The sequence below is a fragment of the Lithobates pipiens genome, unplaced genomic scaffold, assembly GCF_037356315.1.
Source record: "Lithobates pipiens isolate NorthernLeopardFrog02 unplaced genomic scaffold, aLitPip1_a1.2 Scaffold_19, whole genome shotgun sequence".
NCBI classification, from domain to species: Eukaryota; Metazoa; Chordata; class Amphibia; order Anura; family Ranidae; genus Lithobates; species Lithobates pipiens.
The window spans coordinates 311589065-311609652 of NW_027507764.1; the positions used below are offsets into that span (position 1 = coordinate 311589065).

General features: G+C 42.8%; 1 protein-coding gene across 6 annotated transcripts in view; it reads right to left on the reverse strand.

Annotated features, from left to right (window-relative positions):
* CDH12 (cadherin 12) overlaps window positions 1–20588 on the reverse strand; it is a 1439064-nt gene that overhangs the window by 465103 nt on the left and 953373 nt on the right. The window lies entirely within an intron of this gene.

Below are 20588 nucleotides of genomic sequence, written 5' to 3' on the forward strand. Positions count from 1 at the left end.
ATATATATATAATTCTGCTTTTCCAGGTCACAGAACATGCCAATGACCATGTTCTGGCCGATGATTGACCCTCAGCACCCAGTGATTGGCTCTGATCTTCCCTAATAAGGATGAGCTGAACACCCCCCCCCTCCCCCGGTTCGGATTGCACCAGAACCTGCGAACAGACCTAAACTTTGTGTGAACTTTAGAACCCTATTAAAGTATATGGGACTCGAACGTTCAAAATCTAAAGTGCTAATTGTAAAGGCTAATATGCAAGTTACTGTCCTAAAAAGTGTTTGGGGACCTGGGTCTTGCCCCAGGGGACATGGATCAATGCAAAAAAAAACGGCCGTTTTTTCAGGAGCACTGATTTTAATAATGATTAAAGTGAAACAATAAAAGTGTAATATTCCTTAAAATTTCGTACCTGGGGGGTGTCTATAGTATGCCTGTGAAGGGGCGCATGTTTCCCATGCTTAGAACTGTCCCTGCACAAAGTGTCATTTCTGCAGAAAAAAAAAATCATTTAAAATCACTCATGGCTATAATGAATTGTCAGCTCCCGTAATACAGGGAACACTCATTGAAAGTCATTGATAAAAAAAAAAAAAGCGTGGGGTTTCCTCAAATTCAGTTACCAGGCCCTTCAGGTCTGGTATGGATATTAAGGGGAACCCCACGTCAAATAAAAAAAAAAATTGACGTGGGGTCCCCCTAAAAATCCATACCAGACCCTTTATCTGCGCACGCAACCTGGCAGGCCGCAGGAAAAGAGGGGAGGACGAGAAAGCGGCCATACCAGGCCACATGCCCTCAACATTGGGAGGATGCTTTGGGGGTCTGTGACCCCTCAAAGCACCATGTCCTCATGTTGATGGGGACAATGGGCCTCATCCCCACAACCCTGGCCGGTGGTTGTGGGGGTCTGTGGGCGGGGGGCTTATCAGAATCTGGAAGCCCCCTTTAACAAGGGGACCCCCAGATCCCGTCCCCTCTTGTTTGAACTGGTAAGGGGGTACAAAAGTACCACTACCATTTCACAAAGAAAGTGTAAAAAATAGTTAAATAAGACAAACACACTGCGTGTGATAAAAAAAAAAAAAGATTTCAGCGGTGGTAATCCACTCTTGCTATCCAGCGATGGATGATCATCTCTCCGGGGTCCAGCGATGGCTGATCTGATTCAGCACACGCATCCATCCATCTTCTGTCTCCACAGAGGAGACACTGCGGGGATCCCGTAGGCCTGACGTTTGCTATATGCGGAGGGCGAGGCCACCCATCACCTGACCCCGCCCCCTCTGACGCGATTGGGGAAGCCGGGCTTCCCCAATGACGTGTGGGTGACCCCGCCCCCTATGATGTAACGGAAATCTGCGTTACATCAGAGGGGGTGGGGTCACCCATACGTCATTGGGGAAGCCAGGCTTTCCTCACTAGCATCAGAAGGGGCGGGGTCGGGTCATGGGTGGCCCCGTCCTCCGCATATAACAAAAGTCAGGCCGCCGGGATCCCCGCAGTGTCTCGTCCGTGGAGACAGAAGATGGATGGATGCGCTGGATCAGATCAGCCATCGCTGGACCCCGGAGAGATGATCATCCATTGCTGGATAGCAAGAGTGGATTACCACCGCTGGAATCTTTTTTTTATTTTTTTATTTTTAATAAAGGAATTTTTCTAAAAAGTGTGTTTGTCTTATTTAACTATTTTTTACACTTTCTTTGTGAAATGGTAAGGGTACTTTTGTACCCCCTTACCATTTCAAACGGGGGGGCCAGGATCTTCCAGATTCTGATAAGCCCCCGCCCGCAGACCCCCACAACCACCGACCAAGGTTGTGGGGATGAGGCCCTTATTCCATCAACATGGGGACATGGTGCTTTGAGGGGTCACAGACCCTCAAAGCATCCTCCCAATGTTGTGCTCTCCCGCACCCCTCTTTTCCTGCGGCCTGCCAGATTGCGTGCTCGGATAAAGGGTCTGGTATGGATTTTAGGGGGACCCCACATAAATGTTTTTTTTTAATTTGATGTGGGGTTCCCCTTAATATCCATACCAGACCTGAAGGGCCTGGTAATTGAATTTGGGGGAACCCCACGCTTTTTTTTCAATGACTTTCAATGAGTGTTCTCTGTATTACGGGAGCCGACAATTCATTATAGCCGCGAGTGATTTTAAATAAAAAAAATTTCTGCAGAAATGACACTTTGTGCAGGGACAGTTCTAAGAACGGGGAATATGCGCCCCTTCACAGGCATACTATAGACACCCCCCAGGTACGAAATTTAAAGGAATATTACACTTTTATTGTTTCACTTTAATCATTATTAAAATCAGTGCTCCCGAAAAAACTGCCGTTTTAAAACTTTTTTTGCATTGATCCATGTCCCCTGGGGCAGGACAAAGGTCCCCAAACACTTTTTAGAACAGTAACTTGCATATTAGCCTTTAAAATTAGCACTTTAGATTTCTCCCATAGACTTGTACAGGGTGTTCCGCGGCTTTTCGAATTTGCCGCGAACACCCCAAATTGTTCACTGTTCGCTGAACAGGCAAACAGGCAATGTTCGACTAGAATTCGAAGCTCATCCCTATTCCCTATACACAGATCTATGAGTGTAAACAACACAGAGCTCTGGTTTGTGACCAGGGATCGCATTGTTTTTTTCATTCTTTTCTAAGCAGGAAATGAAAAAAACTAGATCTCCAGTAAAGTCAGCACACTGTAAAACCTTTCAGAGATGAAATGGTTAAAAAAAAAAAAAATTGTGGAAAGTGCGCTATTAAAATTTTTTTCATGTTGCACATTAATTCTGTCATTTCCAGATTTAAAAATAAGCAAGGACAGTTGTTGCGACTTGGTTAACAAGACAATATCATGTTCCTGTTTCCTACATCAGCTCTATTCTAAGGTTCTTCAGCATTTAAAGACTACTTTTAGAATTCAGGAAGCCTAGCGGTTTGGTTTTATTCTACAAATCAAAAAATAAATCAAGCAAGACTCTAAATGTCAATGCAAAGGAGAACAAATGTTGTTGATTTATTGTCACCTGCATAGGCCAACATGATGAAGTTTATGGTGTTATAAAAAAAATGTATATTGCTTTCAGTAGGTGATATTGTAGTTAACTGCATGGCAACAGGCCCTGTATTTATACACATATGATCGGTTTAAAATAGGTATTTTACAAGGTCAATGTACACTTTAAATATCCATTTCAATAAAATACTGTAGAGGACTAATTTAACTTTTGCAAAACACACTTTACAGTGACTCTATTAGTTTTTCTGGGTTGTGAGCTTTTTTCATATGAAATAGATATACCTGGGGAATTAAAGATTTAGTCATTACTTTCCAGGCAAGAATTTTTGTGTAAATATAAAATAAATAAATGGGTCTGCTGTGTTTTTATGCCAAGTGCATGTCTAAACATAAAAACAAAAAAAAAAATAGGAATTTACCTGTAAACTCCTTATCTTGAAGTACAGTAAAGGTCACAAACTTATAATAGACAAAGGTTATATGCAGACTACCTTCAGGTGAGTAGATGCTGTCAAACCACTTGCTAGGGCCACCTATAGAATATTCTCATATCACCAGGATTGCTTCATGAAACTACATTTTCTTTTAACAAGCAATAAGCAGTGATCAGGACACAGGTCTATATACAGTACTGAGATGATGCTTGTAGGTGCAGGCATCATTCTGGTATAAGCACTGAAATCGTGGACGTCCATGGACATCATCCCGGCGGGAAATGGTAATTTATACCACAAAGAGTATAAGATCAGAAGAGGTAGAAACCATCACATGCTCTCAGAGTATACATAATTAAAGGGCTCGTTTTAGATGGTCATAAACTAGAGAGGGTCCAAGGTGGTGATTTTATATTGGAGTGCAAGAAGCTAATTCTAGTTCCATCCATAAAGAGGCTACGTTAGTAGCGTACAGGGCGACCAGTGGAGTAGCTTTAGATGCTTAATAAGTTAGGAATGCCTAAACCACCCTGGCGCCTATGTATTTACTGTACATGGATTTCCTGGAAATTCGTAGTCTATGATTGTGCCAAATAAAGGAGATGACATGATTTTGAAAAGACTTAATAGCAAAGGAGGGAATAGGAACATGGAGCGTGTGGAAAAGATATAGGCATAATGTTATTTTTATTGACTTAATCCTCCTCATTCAGGAAATGGAGTGTAGAGTCCAGGCAGTTGTTTGAATCTAAAATTTGCAAATAGTGGGAACATACAGTGCCTTGCAAAAGTATTCGGCCCCCTTGAACTTTTCAACCTTTTGCCACATTTCAGGCTTCAAACATAAAGATATAACATTTTTATTTTTTGTGAAGAATCACCAACAAGTGGGACACAATTGTGAAGTGGAACGAAATCTATTGGATTTTTGAAACGTTTTTAACGAATTAAAAAATGAAAAGTGGGGCGTGCAAAATTATTCGGCCCCCTTGCGTTAATACTTTGTAGAGCCACCTTTTGCTGCGATTACAGCTGCAAGTCGCTTGGGGTATGTCTCTATCAGTTTTGCACATGGAGAGACTGAAATTCTTGCCCATTCTTCCTTGCAAAACAGCTCAAGCTCAGTGAGGTTGGATGGAGAGCATTTGTGAACAGCAGTTTTCAGCTCTTTCCACAGATTCTCGATTGGATGCAGGTCTGGACTTTGACTTGGCCATTCTAACACCTGGATAAGTTTATTTGTGAACCATTCCTTTGTAGATTTTGCTGTATGAAGATAAATCTCCGTCCCAGTTTCAGGTCTTTTGCAGACTCCAACAGGTTTTCATCCAGAATGGTCCTGTATTTGGCTGCATCCATCTTCCCCTCAATTTTAACCATCTTCTCTGTCCCTGCTGAAGAAAAGCAGGCCCAAACCATGATGCTGCCACCACCATGTTTGACAGTGGGGGTGGTGTGTTGAGGGTGATGAGCTGTGTTGCTTTTACGCCAAACATATCGTTTTGTATTGTGGGCAAAAAGTTCGATTTTGGTTTCATCTGACCAGAGCACCTTCTTCCACATGTTCTTGCACAGCTTAAAGATAGATAAAATGATCAATGGTGTCACTCAGCTGACTCTTCCAAGTTGAATTTGCCCTGGATCTATACAATCACCGTGAATAGGAAGTCTGTTAGCCACAGCTCAAGGAATCCCTAGCAACCTCTGAAAGAACCCTGGTTGAGAATGACTGCCCTATATATTGCGGGATCTTTGAAACATGAAATCGCAGCATTGATCACTTAATGCTTGTGTATACACCCATTGTACTTTTATTCCTTGGAGTCTCCAGTGGCAAGATGTCTGCAGTTGAGTTCCATGTCTGCACTTGATTGGTCACTTTGCATCAAATTTATTCTTATTTTTGTAGAGCTTGGCATAACTATAAGCTAGCCCTAACCATGAAGACTAAGACAATGAGGCTGATTTACTAAATGAAATGAGAATGTTCACACAACAAATTGTGTGAGCATTTACTAAATGTATCTAATGTGCAGGTAAAATAAGTTAACAGAATTTCCTTTTTATGTGATTGGCTAATTGAAATGAATATTCATACAATTTTTTGTGTGAACAGTTCTATTTCAATGTGATAATTGGTTTTAACAATATAAGATAATACACTGTATGTGCAAAAAAAAAAAAAAAGATTTATAAACCAGCCTTACCTCAGCAGAATAAAGTGCAAAGTAAGTAGTGTGGTGGTGTTATTCATGTACAATTAAGTATTTACTAAAGGAAAATCCACTTTGAACTGCAGGTGCACTTGGAAGTAAAGTCACTGTAGATCCGAGGGGGACATGCAAGGAAAATAAAAAAACAGCATTTTACCTTGCACACAATTGGATGATAAAATCAGCAGAGATTCCACTCAATTCAGATCTACTTCTTAGATTTAGAGTGACTGCACTTCCAAGTACACTTGCCTTTCGTATATAACCCCCAATATGACTATTGTTTATGGATACTTCCAATTGTTAAATGGCATTATATGTGTTTTTTAACCTTTTTATGTTATACAATAAATGTTACTGTAGCTAACAACAACATCAATTCCAAGTGGGATTATGTCTATTATATGGTTCGGCAACAGTGGACACTTCAAGAGCCAGTTCTGAATGTACTATTAGTCCTTAGCACTTGAACTGGGAAATCCCATACATTACTAAGGACTGTATGTAAATCCAAAATCTCCTTTTAGTATGGGCTGTCTAACAGGTCTATCTTGGCTAACCCAATGGCCCACTAAAGGGACGTGCAAGACAGACATTATCGCCTGCAACAGGAAGTACTGTTACTGCTAGGATCCCCAGGTAAGATACTTTGCAAAAAAAATAAAAATTTGCTCAAGAAACCTTTATGCAGTGGGACATGATAAAAACATACTGAAAAATACATTTTGGGTTTACAACCACTTTAAGCACCTGCAATTCAGACCTTCAACACACACACAATGCTATAGCGCACAATAAAATATACATATGCATTAGTAAAAATGTTGTACCTCCCCTAGAATGTTTTAGTTCTGTAAACTAACAAAGTACAGAATATGCAAAGTTTTATGTAGTCTAATGTTTGTGATCAGCATGTGTCTAGCTTGTTTTCTCTAACAGTAGATTAAATGTGTCATTAGCCATTATTTTCACCTAGGAGTTGTTCACACATCTACAGCTTACAGAATGTAATATCATCTACATTAAGCATTCTAGACTCCCTAAAGTAAATCAACTCATTTTATTTATTAAAGGGATTTGTGCAGACTATCTTGAACATTATCTAAGATATTAAAAACAGTGCCTGTTATATTTTATATGGTCACTTCCCTCACATTTTGTATAAACTTTGAATTTCCTCTTGTCTTATTTGCAAACTATACTGAGAAAAATTTAAGTTTCTTAAAATTGTATTTGTATTATTTACTTTAACACATACAAGTGATGCAGTAAATAACCAAAATGAAGAACTACCTGTTCCTTACAGATCATTTTCAACACTTCTGTAACATGCCCTACATGTCTGGCAGTTCAAATTATTTAAAACTTAAATCATTAAGGTGACCCTGGGCAGCATCCCCTCCCCCGGCATCATGCTAGCCTTCAGCTTATTTCCACTCTCCTAAAGCAAGCAGGCGAGTGGAAATTTTGAGGGCTGATTAAATGAAAGTGGTAATTAAGTAGTGGTCCAGGTATGTGATACTTAATGAAATTTTAAAATATAATAGCCAATTTTGAGTAGTCACTGCCTTTTTGGATTAATTCTCTCAACAGTAATGCATAGAAACCTAAATATGGAAATATAAAAATCATTATGGTTGATTTACTTAAAGTATAGCTAAAAGGAATACTTTTTTTTTAGCTTTGGATAGAGTGGATGTGGGATAGAACACCTGTCAGGTTTTAATTTTCTGTGCCCCTATTAAGGAGATTCACCATCTCTATATGTTCCTTGTTTACCATTATCATTGAAAGTGAAAGTCAAAGAAAATCACAAATTTTTGGTTGTTCCCAGAAAAGTTATAGAGGGGATATCATCTAATGGGATACAGATTATAACCCTCCCTTACTCTATCCAAAATGGAAAAAAAATGGTGTGCCTATAGTTCTACTTTAACCACTTAAACCCCGGACCAATTTGCAGCCAAAGGACCAAGACCCTTTTTGTGATTCGGCACTGCGTCACTTTAACTGACAATTGCACGGTCATGCGACGTGGCTCCCAAACAAAATTGGCGTCCTTTTTTCCCACAAATAGAGCTTTCTTTTGGTGGTATTTGATCACCTCTGCGGTTTTTAGTTTTTGCGCTATAAACAAAAATAGAGCAACAATTTTGAAAAAAATTCAATATTTTATACTTTTTGCTATGATAAATATCCCCAAAAAATATATTTAAAAAATTATTTTCCTCAGTTTAGGCCGATACATATTCTTCTACATATTTTTGGTAAAAAAAATCACAATTACCAATTATTGATTGGTTTGCACAAAAGTTATAGCGTTTACAAAATAGGGGATAGTTTTATAGCATTTTTATTAATAATTTTGTTTTACTAGTAATGGCGGCGATCAGCGATTTTTATTGTGACTGTGACATTACGGCGAAAACATCGGACATTTTTGACACATTTTTGGGACCATTGTCATTTATACAGCTATTTAAATGCATTGATTTCTGTGTAAATTACACTTGCAGTGAAGGGGTTAACAACTAGGGGGCAGTGTAGGTGTTATGTATGATGTTATGTGGCTTTTTATTGTAGGGGGCGTGGCCTTGCATGTGACATCACTGATTGTCTTTCCCTATAAAAGGGAACAGACGATCAGTGACAGCCACAGTAGGAAGAACGGGGAGAGGTTTGTTTACACAGACCTCTCCTCGTTCTTCAGCTCTGTGACCCGATCGTGGGACACCAGTTGCGATCGGGTCCACTGGTCCCGGGGCCACGGTCATGGAGCTCAGGACCGGGTCGGGAGCGCGCTGCCGCGCTCCCAACCCATGGCTGGCCACTTAAAAAGCAATGTACAGGTACGTGCTTGTGCCCAGCCATGCCATTCTGCCGACGTACAATGGCGTGAGGTGGTCCTTAAGTGGTTAACCACTGACAGGCCCTGTGCTCCATTTTGTACACTCAGGTGGCCATACCATTTTTGCAATTTTTCCTTTGCTTTTTTATTTTTCATTTCTAGCTTTCAGAATTTGTGAAAGACCCACCAAACCACATATTTTTTGAAAGCCCATTATCAGTAGAATAAAAAGAAGGTGATGCTGATTTTTTAGGCCCAGCTGTATTTGCGCAAATCACACCAGTATATTTGCAAAAATACACTAAAGCCATTATTGGCAGATAAAAACACAACACATTTTACAAAATTGCTACTAAATGAAAAAGCTTAACCTGTATTGAGTTAATAAATAACACATATTTTTAATTTTTAAATTGTGCCTTTTTGCGATATGGTAACAATTGAACAGACACAAAAGTATAAATATCCACATTTTTCAAACAATCTGAAGGTTTTTATTTTTCCCTTACAGCCTTCAGAATTTGTGAAAGACCCCAAAATCATATATTTTCTGAAAGTTTATAAACTCTAGAGCAAAAATAAGGTGCTACTGATTTTTTAGACCCTGCGGTAGTTGCGCAGTATTTTTTTTAAACCAATATATACGCAAAAAATACACTAAAACCCTTAATAGCAGATAATAACATAGCTAATTTTACAAAATTCCTGCTAAATCTCTACTAAATATAAAATCTTAATCTATATGGAATTAATAAATAACAAATATTTGTAAATTTTAAATTGTGCCTTTTTGCAAAATGGTGAAAATCGAACGTACCCAAAAATTTCTGTAAAAATCTGGAGGCTTTAATTTTTCACTTACAGCTTTCAGAATTTGAAAAGACCCCTCAAACTAGACATTTTCTAAAAACACATGACTGGTAGAATAAAAAAAGCTACAGATTATTTGCGCCCACAATAATTGTGCAAATGTTCAACATATCGCTATTTTCACTAAAAATACACTAACATTATTAATATTGTACATAAACACAACATAACTTACAAAATGCCTACTAATATAATACTAAAGCATGGTTCACATGTGGCATACTAAAGTGTACACCCATGGGGGGCCAAGTTTACCTACACAGGGATGCACAGCTGTTCTGTACATCCCCGTACAAGCAATCCCATTAATGTCAATTGGGATGCAATGGCTGCATAGGCATAGCTGCTGTTCCCAATCTTACATTCGTGTGGGTGTGGGTATATGACCCTAAATGCAGGCAGTGTGAGCTCAAGGACATGCATGTGGACCTATATGGATGTAAAATTGGGAGCAACGGCTTTGTTGGTGCTGGTGCTACATCCCAAATGACTGTTTTCAGGTGGGTCCAATCAGACCACCCATTGTTCTCTATGAAGAGGCTGATGTAAATGGGCATGTGTCCATTTATACCCACCTGCATCTGATCCAGTCTGCTAAAAACAGAGAGATGAGGATTCATTTCCCCATCCATCTAGCAGATCGGATTGGATGGTATCTGATGGAACTGGACAGATGGCCCATTTCCATCCGACTGCCCCATAGAGAATACCAAGCTGTGTCCGTGTCCACTCTGCATCAGAGGAGCTGACATGGACCTGTCATCTGCCTGCTCAGCGGGGATCAGCAAAAAGATCCCCTGCTGAGCAGGCGGATCTGCTTGACAGGAGCAGCCGGTCTATTAGGGGTGCTGGATTGCCACCTCCTGCTGGGCGCCAGACTCATAAGTTTATATGAGTTTTTTTTTTCAAGCCACATGATTAGAACCTAAACAGACCCCCATATTTCTTTTTTTTGACAGAGAAAGGAACTGAAGTCCCTTTTTTCTGTATCACTTTACTTGAATGAATGAGGAATCTGTATAGAGATACCATTCATTCATAAAATGACAGTCTGGTACATTGTAACACTCATTGGCTACAATATACTGTATCAGCTATCAATGTCATGGGCATATAGCGGTGATCTGTAGTGATTGCTGCATGTGCCCTCGCTTCTATAGGGGGGAGTTTAGTAAACACATGTTTACTTCACCCCCACTCTCACTGCTGCCGTGATCCCCAGCCTGACAGATAATAGGAGATAAGTGCAGGGAGAAGCTGCAGGCGGAGGGTGGAGAGATGCTGCTTGGAATGATAATGAATCGGGGGTGATCTGACTGGTGGGGGAGTCACATCTGGACCCCTCCAAGCCCCATGCAGCACCTGAAGCCGGCGGTAATGGAAGAGCAGGGATGCAGGCTAATGATGGTGGCTGCGGGGAGCGGATTTGCAGGGGGGTCGGGTCAGGTTTAGGGGTGGTAATTAGTGCTGGGGCGGAAGGGGATAAAGGGGATAGGAGAGGGGAGTGGGGGGGGGGGGGAATTTTAGATGGAAAGGTGAAGCAGGGGTGGAGAGGCAGGGGGCAGGGAATAGCGGCATGGGTGTGGCGGTGGTCACATTAGGGCTTAACTCTGATCAGCAGGTTGTAATCCGCTGATCATGGTTGTAGAATTGTTCATCAAAGTCTGCTGAACAGTTCTAATATAAGCTTATGGTCATAGAAGTGACCATAAGCTTATAGGAGAGTGATAAAGTGGTACTTACGCTGTACAGACCTGGCCACCTGCGGACACGTCTGTAGGTCCGTACGGCATACAGACTTGGCAGTGAAAGGGTTAAGGCAAATAGACTGTGCACTTTGTAAGTTGCTCCAGAGCTTAGTAAATGAGATAAAGCTTCACTTTACAAAGAATACCCAATCACATGCCAGGAAAACAAATGCATTTTTGCTTGCATATGATTGGATGATGGAAGTCAGCATAGCTTCCCCATATTTACTGAGCTCGGGAGTAACTGCACTCGCAAAGTCCTTAGTCTATGTGCCTTTAGCAAATCCACTTCATTAAATGTAGTGAAATATATCTATTTTCTACAGTCATTTATTTTAATATATTTTGCATTTACTTAATTAAACTTAGTAGTTTTTGCTACACCACGTGTGTCCTTGTGAAAGCAGCTTCCCTTTGACTGGTATTCTAGTCACCTTTTTTCTTTTGTATTAATACATAGTCTGGCAGGGGTTCTAATTCTTCTCCACTGTATCCATCACATTGGATATCACCTGATATAAAATATTGTATGGTTTCAGGAGATAAATACAGCATATTTCAATGAAATACCACATGCAGTATTTTAGTAGCATTTTTTTGAATTTCTAATTTTTCTTTTGAAAAACGCTATGAGTTACTTATAGTAGTTTTAGCTTAATTAGTTGAGCAAGTTTGGTGAATGCTTGTGCCATGCTTGTGCCATTTCCATCTGAGGATTGGGGATGTACCGGGCGAGGTAGGCAGGGTTCCAACTGCTTAGTCTCTCAATGACGTGACTTGGGACCCATGCCAACATGCTGCCAAGGGTGCTCAAATACTAAAGAGTGACCACGATATGGACCGGGGTCGAGGTGTAGGCTGCGTATAAAGAACCCCATGTGTTTGGGAAACTGGCAGGTACACAAGTGTTAGCACGAAAAGGCAATAGGGAACTAGAGTTTACGCGTTCCGGTAGGAGTGACAGTAGGTAGTCGGGTATGGTTACTCGACACCAAGCACTGCCTTTTCTATAGAAATGGACGTCTATCCTGGAGCCAGATTGCTGGGTTTTAGACACTGCAAGGTGGAGGATGAAATGGTGTTGGTAGCGAGCCAAGTGACGACTATGCAGGACTTGGCCTGCGGGATTGCTGAAGGCCTGGAATGCCCATACAATGGACTTTAACTGGTGCCACCAATAGTGATGGACGAACGTTTCGCCCGGCGGTCGTTTCGCGGCGAATTTCCGACATTCGCGGTCCGCACGTTCGAACGCCTTTTTCCGTCGTTCGCCGCGGCGGACTTACGTGTTTAATGTATACAAGAACTTTAACCTTTGGTGACACGTTTATCATGTGATACAGGACAGCCAATTGAGACATGACAGCACATGGACACTTGGACATTCCCCCTAACCTATAAATACACCCGATCCGGTGGCCATTTTACATTCTTTCTTCTGTTACGATAGGGACAGGTTCCTGTGTGGAGTAGGGAGAGATAAACCACTAGCTATTTGGTACACAAAAGTTCTTTTCAGGACTGGTATAGGTGTTAGGTGTTGATAGGTTTGCTGTGCTGCTGATTCTTGCAGCAGCCTGAGTGTCTTTTGTTAGTTTAGAGAAAGGGAAAGGACGGTGTATGCTACAGGGACAGCCAGATTAGTCTTTCATCATCATCATCATCATCATCATCATTAGCTGTTACTATCAAGGTCCACAAAAGAGCTGTTCCAGTAACCACTAATCGTTCTCTTTTTTTGCCAATTTGTATAGGGACAGGAAGGAAGCAGTGTTGTCAGGCAGTGAGGGTAATTTTAAAGACTTGCTGTTATTATTAGTTCCACAAAGGTTCTTTTCAGGACTGGTATCAGTGGTACAGTAATAGGCTTGTACATGTATAATATTCTTTCTTCCAAATATAGAAAGGATATTATACTTGACTGCTGCCCTTCTGCTGCAGTCTGCTAAACATTCACAACTCACTTGTTCCACAAAAGTTCTTATAAGGACTGGTAACTTGGTATAGGGTGCTACGGTACATAGGCTTGAGTGCGGTACAGTCTGCTGTTCTGTAAGGACCGCTATCGGTCCACAATAGATAGGGTTGACGTGCACCACTGCTGACCGCTGCCCTATACTGCAGCAGTCCTTCAGCGGTATAGGGACTGACGTACAGTCTGCTCACTTCCTTGACCCAAAAAAGCACACCGTACTATATGCCCCTACCCTCCTCTTTGAAGAGGTTGAGCGGTGTCATATTTCTACTGGGGCTGCTTATGATATCCCTGTGCTGTGCTGACTTCCTCCTGGGGGTTCTTATTATGAAGGGATCACACTATCCCTGTGCTGTGCTGACTTCCTCCTGGGGGTTCTTATTATGAGGGGATCACACCATCCCTGTGCTGTGCTGACTTCCTCCTGGGGCTGCTTACGGTGCTGCTGTCAGTGCTGTATGTCACGGTGCTGCTGTCAGCGCTGTATGTCACGGTGCTGCTGTCAGCGCTGTATGTCACGGTGCTGCTGTCAGCGCTGTATGTCACGGTGCTGCTGTCAGCGCTGTATGTCACGGTGCTGCTGTCAGCGCTGTATGTCACGGTGCTGCTGTCAGCGCTGTATGTCACGGTGCTGCTGTCAGTGCTCTGTATTACGGTGCTGCTGTCAGATGCCTCTATCACGGTGCATGTGTCATTCCGGTATGTCACGCTGCTGGTGATCATCTCCTGCACCCTCTTCTTTGCCTACCCTGGTCCCTGACCTTCCCTCTCCTCCATTGCCTTCATTAGCTCCATAGTCCTGAATTGTTAGAACAATTTCCCAAATAAAATAAAAATGCTTGTAGTTATCGATCCCAAATTCACCTCATACATGTATTATGTCATTGTCCAGATGGTGGGACTACGTTTTACCCCCTAATAATTACCACGTGGCCGCAAATTCGACATGAAGGTTTGCAAAGTTCGCCTCCCATTGAAGTCAATGGGGCCCGCGGCGAACGTTCGGTTTCGCGAACGTTTGGGTCCGTTCGCATTTCGCTTTCGCGAAACGTCCCGTCGGAAGTTCGTCCATCACTAGCCACCAAGATAACTGCAGCAGTCTGCGCAGGAAGGACACAACCGGGAGCGGCCAGACCTGGCTTCATCAACAAGGTGAGCCTTGGCCCAGTTGTCAGTGGTGAAAGCCACAGCCTGTCCTGTCCTGACATAACCCCAGATTCGAGAGGCTGTCATGACCGGGTATAGCTTGAAGAGGGAGGAAGTCCAGGTAAACCCGGGGTTTAGGAGTATCCCTGATGCCATGGTTCTGTAACCAGTGGTGGCCAAAAATTGCAGCGAAGCCTGTGGAGGCTGTGGCATCTGTCACTACCAGGGGTGACAGGGGCATCGTAGATGGTCTAAACATCGCTACACCAATCCATGCAGTAAGGAACCTTCTGACATTGATGGTCTTCTATTGCCACGGCATCTAAATTAAGGATCTGAGAAGGGTCCTGTGTCCATGAGAGGAGGACCAGGAGGCGTGACATAAAGATCGACCCTGGGGAATGGCCCGTATTGCCGATTTGAACATTTGTCAGGTAGTGTCTGTGTAGAACCTGGCTGCCAGTGCTACCAACAATAAATTGGCTAGGCCATGGAAAACCACAAAGGGCCAGGTAGATGGCCGCTTGGATGACAAGACTGAGGAATATGCGAGGATTTTATATGTCCTTAAAGATGGCAGTTGTGATGGGCGAGCGTTTGCCGTTGGCTATGGGCGATGCCTCTGGATGCCTCATAGTGGGGATCTTGCTGTATGGGCCATAAAGACAGATGGCTCTCCGGGCCCTGTAAGGATAAGAAATGCTGAACGCTGGCTAGGTATAGCCTGAGCGTGTTACAGGAAGAAGCCAGTTGCGTGTGTCAACACGAACCTGGTGCAGGATGGAAGTTGAACTCGACTGTCCTAAGGGAGAGACAGACAGACAGGAAACGGTGAGTGGCTTGTAAGAAAAGCCACAGGAGACAAGTGGTCAATTAAGTGCTGCTGAAAACGACGTGTAGCCAGTTTGTGTGCCACTGAGAATGTGCTTGCAAAAGAATGATTGCAAGAAGTTATGCTAAGTCGCGAGCCTTGGCATGATTGCAAAAGTAGTGTTTAAACGTTTACTTGCGACAATTGCGCGGGAGTTTGTCACTGAAGATGTGTTGGTAGTGACTGTGAGAAATTTGTGTTACCGCATGTGCTTTGCGAAAACTGCAGGAGTTGTGCTTGAACATGTGTTTGGATGCGTGCTTGCAACGATTGCAAGATGTTATGCCAAGATGCGTGCTTGCAACGATTGCAAGATGTTATGCTAGGATGCGTGCCTGCAACGATTGCAAGGAGTCACACCAGGATGCGTGCTTGCCATGATTGCAAGATGTTATGCTAGGATGCGTGCCTGCAACGATTGCAAGAAGTTATGCCAGGATGCGTGCCTGCAATGATTGCAAGGAGTTATGCCAGGATGCGTGCCTGCAACGATTGCAAGGAGTTATGGTAAGAAACATGGGTAGCCAGGTCGGAAAAGACAGAAGTGCATCCAGTCCTAACCATAAATCAAACAAATAAAATACCGCACAACCCGACACACCCAATTCTACACCCACAGCTGATCCAGAGGAAGGCAAAAAACCCCAGCAGAGCATAGCCCAATTTGCTACAACAGGGAAAAAATTCCTTCCTGATCCCTCGAGAGGCAATCGGATTTTCCCTGGATCAACTTTACCTATAAATATAAGTACCCCATTATAACGTACATTTAGGAAAGTATCCAGGCTTTTCCTAAAGCAATCTATTGAGCCAGCCAGAACTGCCTGCTAGCAATGATTGCAATAAGTTTGTGCCTGGACATCTGCTTGCAATGATTGCAAGAGGTCTTATGCTCAAATGCATGCTTGCAATGATTGCAAGAGGTCTATGCCCGAATGTGTGCTTGCAACGATTGCAAGAAGTCTATGTTTGGATGCGTGCCTGCAACGATTGCAAGAAGTCTATGCTTGGATGCGTGCTTGCAATGACTGCAAGAAGTCTACACTTGGATGCGTGTTTGCAATGATTGCAAGAAGTCTATGCTTGTATGCGAACTTGCAACGATTGCAAGAAGTTTATGCTTAATGCGTGCTTGCAACGATTTGCAAGAAGTCTATGCTTGGATTCGTGCTTGCAACGATTGCAAGAAGTCAACGCTTGTATGCGTACTTGCAACGACTGTAAGACGTCCATGCTTGAATGCGTGCTTGCAACGATTGCAAGAAGTCTATGTTTGGATGCGTGCATGCAATGATTGCAAGAAGTCTACACTTGGATGCGTGCTTGCAATGACTGCAAGAAGTCTACGCTTGGATGCGTGTTCGCAACAATTGCAAGAAGTGTACGCTTGTATGCGTACTTGTACCAACTGCAAGATGTCCATGCTTGACTGCGTGCTTGCAACGATTGCAAGAAGTCTATGCTTGGAAGCGTGCTTGCAACGATTGCAAGAAGTCTACGCTTGGATGCGTGTTTGCAATGATTGCAAGAAGTCTACGCTTGTGTGCGTACTTGTAACGACTGCCGTGACTGTGACTGATGATGAACCGGACTCTGGAGCATGCACTGAAATGAGGCTAAAGCACTGGGGCACACCGTAACGAATTGGTGCATGTATGCAACTGGATTCGAAACGGAGCGCGGTACGTGGCGGTGAAATTATTTTGATTGCCATGACAGAGGCACGAATCGATCATGCTGCTGTTGCGACTATCCGTTAATCGTGCATGCTCTGAAGCATGTACTGAAATGTGGCTGAAATACCTGGGGCACGCCGAGACGAATTAGTGCACGATGCGACTGGATTCGTATCGGAGCGTGATACGTGACAGTGAAAATTATTTCCCATGACAGAGTCATGGATCAGAGAACCGAAACCTGCAACCAATAATGAATCCTGACTCTGGAGCATGTACTGAAATGAGGCCGTAACCAACTGGGGCACATCGAAACGAATCGGTGCATCACGGATGCGACTAGATTCGGATCGGAGCATGGTAAGTGACAATGAAATGAGTGACAAAAGTTTGCCATGACAGAGGCCCGAACCGGTCGTGCCGCGATTGCGACTGACAACGAACGGGACTCTGGAGCATGTACTGAAATGAGGCCGAAAAATACCTGGGGCACGCCGAGACGAATTGGTGCATCATAGATGCGACTGGCTTCGTATCAGAACGTGATACGTGACAGTGAAATGATTTCCCATGACAGAGGCACGAATCGGTGCGCCGCAACCCGCGACTGACAAAGAATGGGACTCTGGAGCATGTACTGAAATGAGGCCGAAAAATACCTGGGGCACGCCGGGACGAATTGGTGCACGGGGATGCGACCGGATTCGAACTGAACGTACTACGTGACAATGAAATGCTTCCCATGATAGAGCTACGAATCGGAGAGGACGCAACCTGCGACCGTCAACGAACGGGCTCTAGAGCATGTACAGAAATGAGGCCAACGCAACTGGGACACGTCGATCGAACCTGTGCGTTTTGAGAAAAGCGACTGGTTTCGATTCGAACGTAATAGGTGAGGTGAAATGACTCCCATGACAGAGACCCGGGTCGATTTAGCAACGAGCGGGCTCTGGAGCATGTACCGAAATGAGGCCGAGCAACTAGGGGCACACCGGAACGAATCGGCGCATTTAGCGGATGCGACTGGATTCGAATCGGAGCGCAGTGCGTGACAGAAATGAGTGAAATGATGAAATGACCTACGTGAGCCAGCTATGGCAGAGGTACGAGTCGTTGTGCCGTGAGACACGACTGGCAACGATTTTGACTGTGGAACACGGTAACGAGACTACATAACAAGTTACTAAAACAGTGCAGTTTTTCCTACAAGCAATATCTACCGAAATGACGCCCGTGAAATGAAGGGCGCTGCGAAAATAGTGTGTTTTGAGTGATAACAACCCGGTATCATAACGAATGATTCGATATTTCAGGTTTTAACGACACTCAAAAATAGTACAGGAAGGTCAATTGAGCCCCTTACCTGCGGCAGTCGAGCCGGCGACGTTGTACAAAACGAACGGGAAACGAAAACCACGAGATTTCTAGTAGAGAGACGTTTATCCGAATGGCAACGAAACACGAGCAGTCGGGCTAGTGACGTAGTGCCGCGCACCGGAAACCGACAAAGACCACAGGCGAGCGGGCTGGTTAAATACCCTCCGGGCTCCTCCCATAAATTCAGGCCACCACACTGGCCTTCCTACATATATATATATATATATATATATATATATATATATATATATATATATATATATATATATATATATATATATATATATATATATACAGTGGTGTGAAAAAGTGTTTGCCCCCTTCCTCATTTCCTGTTCCTTTGCATGTTTGTCACACTTAAGTGTTTCGGAACATCAAACCAATTTAAACAATAGTCAAGGACAACACAAGTAAACACAAAATGCAATTTGTAAATGAAGGTGTTTATTATTAAAGGTGAAAAAAAATCCAAACCATCATGGCCCTGTGTGAAAAAGTGATTGCCCCCTAAACCTAATAACTGGTTGGGCCACCCTTAGCAGCAACAACTGCATTCAAGCGTTTGCGATAACGTGCAATGAGGCTTTTACAGCGTCCTGGAGGAATTTTGGCCCACTCATCTTTGCAGAATTGTCCTAATTCAGTTACATTAGAGGGTTTTCGAGCATGAACGGCCTTTTTAAGGTCATACCACAACATCTCAATAGGATTCAGGTCAGGACTTTGGCTAGGCCACTCCAAAGTCTTCATTTTGTTTTTCTTCAGCCATTCGGTGGTGGACTTGCTGGTGTGTTTAGGATCATTGTCCTGCTGCAGAACCCAAGTTCGTTTCAGCTTGAGTACACGAACAGATGGTCGGACATTCTCCTTCAGGATCTCTTGGTAGACAGCAGAATTCATAGTTCCTTTTATCACGGAAAGTCTTCCAGGTCCTGAAGCAGCAAAACAGCCCCAGACCATCACACTACCACCACCATATTTTACTGTTGGTATAATGTTCTTTTTATGAAATGCAGTGTTCCTTCTACGCCAGATATACTTGGACACACACCTTCCAAAGAGTTCCACTTTTGTCTCATCGGTCCACAGAATGTTGTCCCAAAAGTCTTGGGGATCATCAAGATGTGTTGTGGAGAAATTGAGACGAGCTTTGATGTTCTTTTTGCTCAGCAGTGGTTTTCTCCTTGGAACTCTGCCATGCAGGCCATTTTTGCCCAGTCTTTTCCTGATGGTGGAGGCATGAACGCTGACCTTAACTGAGGCAAGTGAGGCCTGCAGTTCCTTGGACGTTGTTGTGGGGTCTTTTGTGACCTCTTGAATGAGTCGTCGCTGCGCTCTTGGGGTAATTTTGGGCGGCCGGCCACTCCTGGGAAGGTTCACCACTGTTCCATGTCTTCGCCATTTGTGGATAATGGCTCTCACTGTGGTTCGCTGGATTCCCAAAGCTTTGGAAATGGCTTTATAACCCTTTCCAGACTGATAGATCTCAATTACTTTCTTTCTCAATTGTTCCTGAATTTCTTTGGGTCTCTGCATGATGTGTAGCTTTTAAGGATCTTCTGGTGGACCTTACTGTGTCAAGCAGCTCCTATTTAAGTGATGCCTTGATTGTGAACGGGTGTGGCAATAATCAGGCCTGGGTGTGGCTAGAGAAATTGAACTCAGGTGTGGACAACCAGTTATAGTATGTTTTAACAAGGGGGGCAATCACTTTTTCACACAGGGCCATGATGGTTTGGATTTTTTTTCACCTCATAATAAACACCTTCATTTACAAATTGCATTTTGTGTTTACTTGTGTTGTCCTTGACTATTGTTTAAATTGGTTTGATGTTCCGAAACACTTAAGTGTGACAAACATGCAAAGGAACAGGAAATGAGGAAGGGGGCAAACACTTTTTCACACCACTGTATATGTATATATATATATATATATATATATATATATTACAGTTTTTTTCACATTGTGGGAAAGTGTGGGAAGTGCAAGCAGCTGTTTTTAGATTTCTCGTTTTTCGTTTTATTTCACAGTGGTTTACAGATTTGCCAGCTCGCAAGGTTCTATCCATTTAGGGAAGACTTCTTCCCATTGTTCCTGATGACTTTATCTATGCAAATGTATTTTGATTTGGGTTTCCATGTCAGTTATATAATTCAAGGATTACAGATCTTCTCATGTTGTAATATATTCAAGTTATATACATCCAAACTGTGTTTCTATTGTAACATCTCAATGCTGTATTGCATTGTATTCTCCTTGTTATACTGAAAACTTCAATAAAAAAATTGAAAGAAAAAAAATAAATATATTTTGTATCTAATAAAATATAAAGTTAAAGTGTGCCTGGACTGGATAAAAAGTAGTAAACTAAGTTCATTGGCTACTTTTCACATCGCAG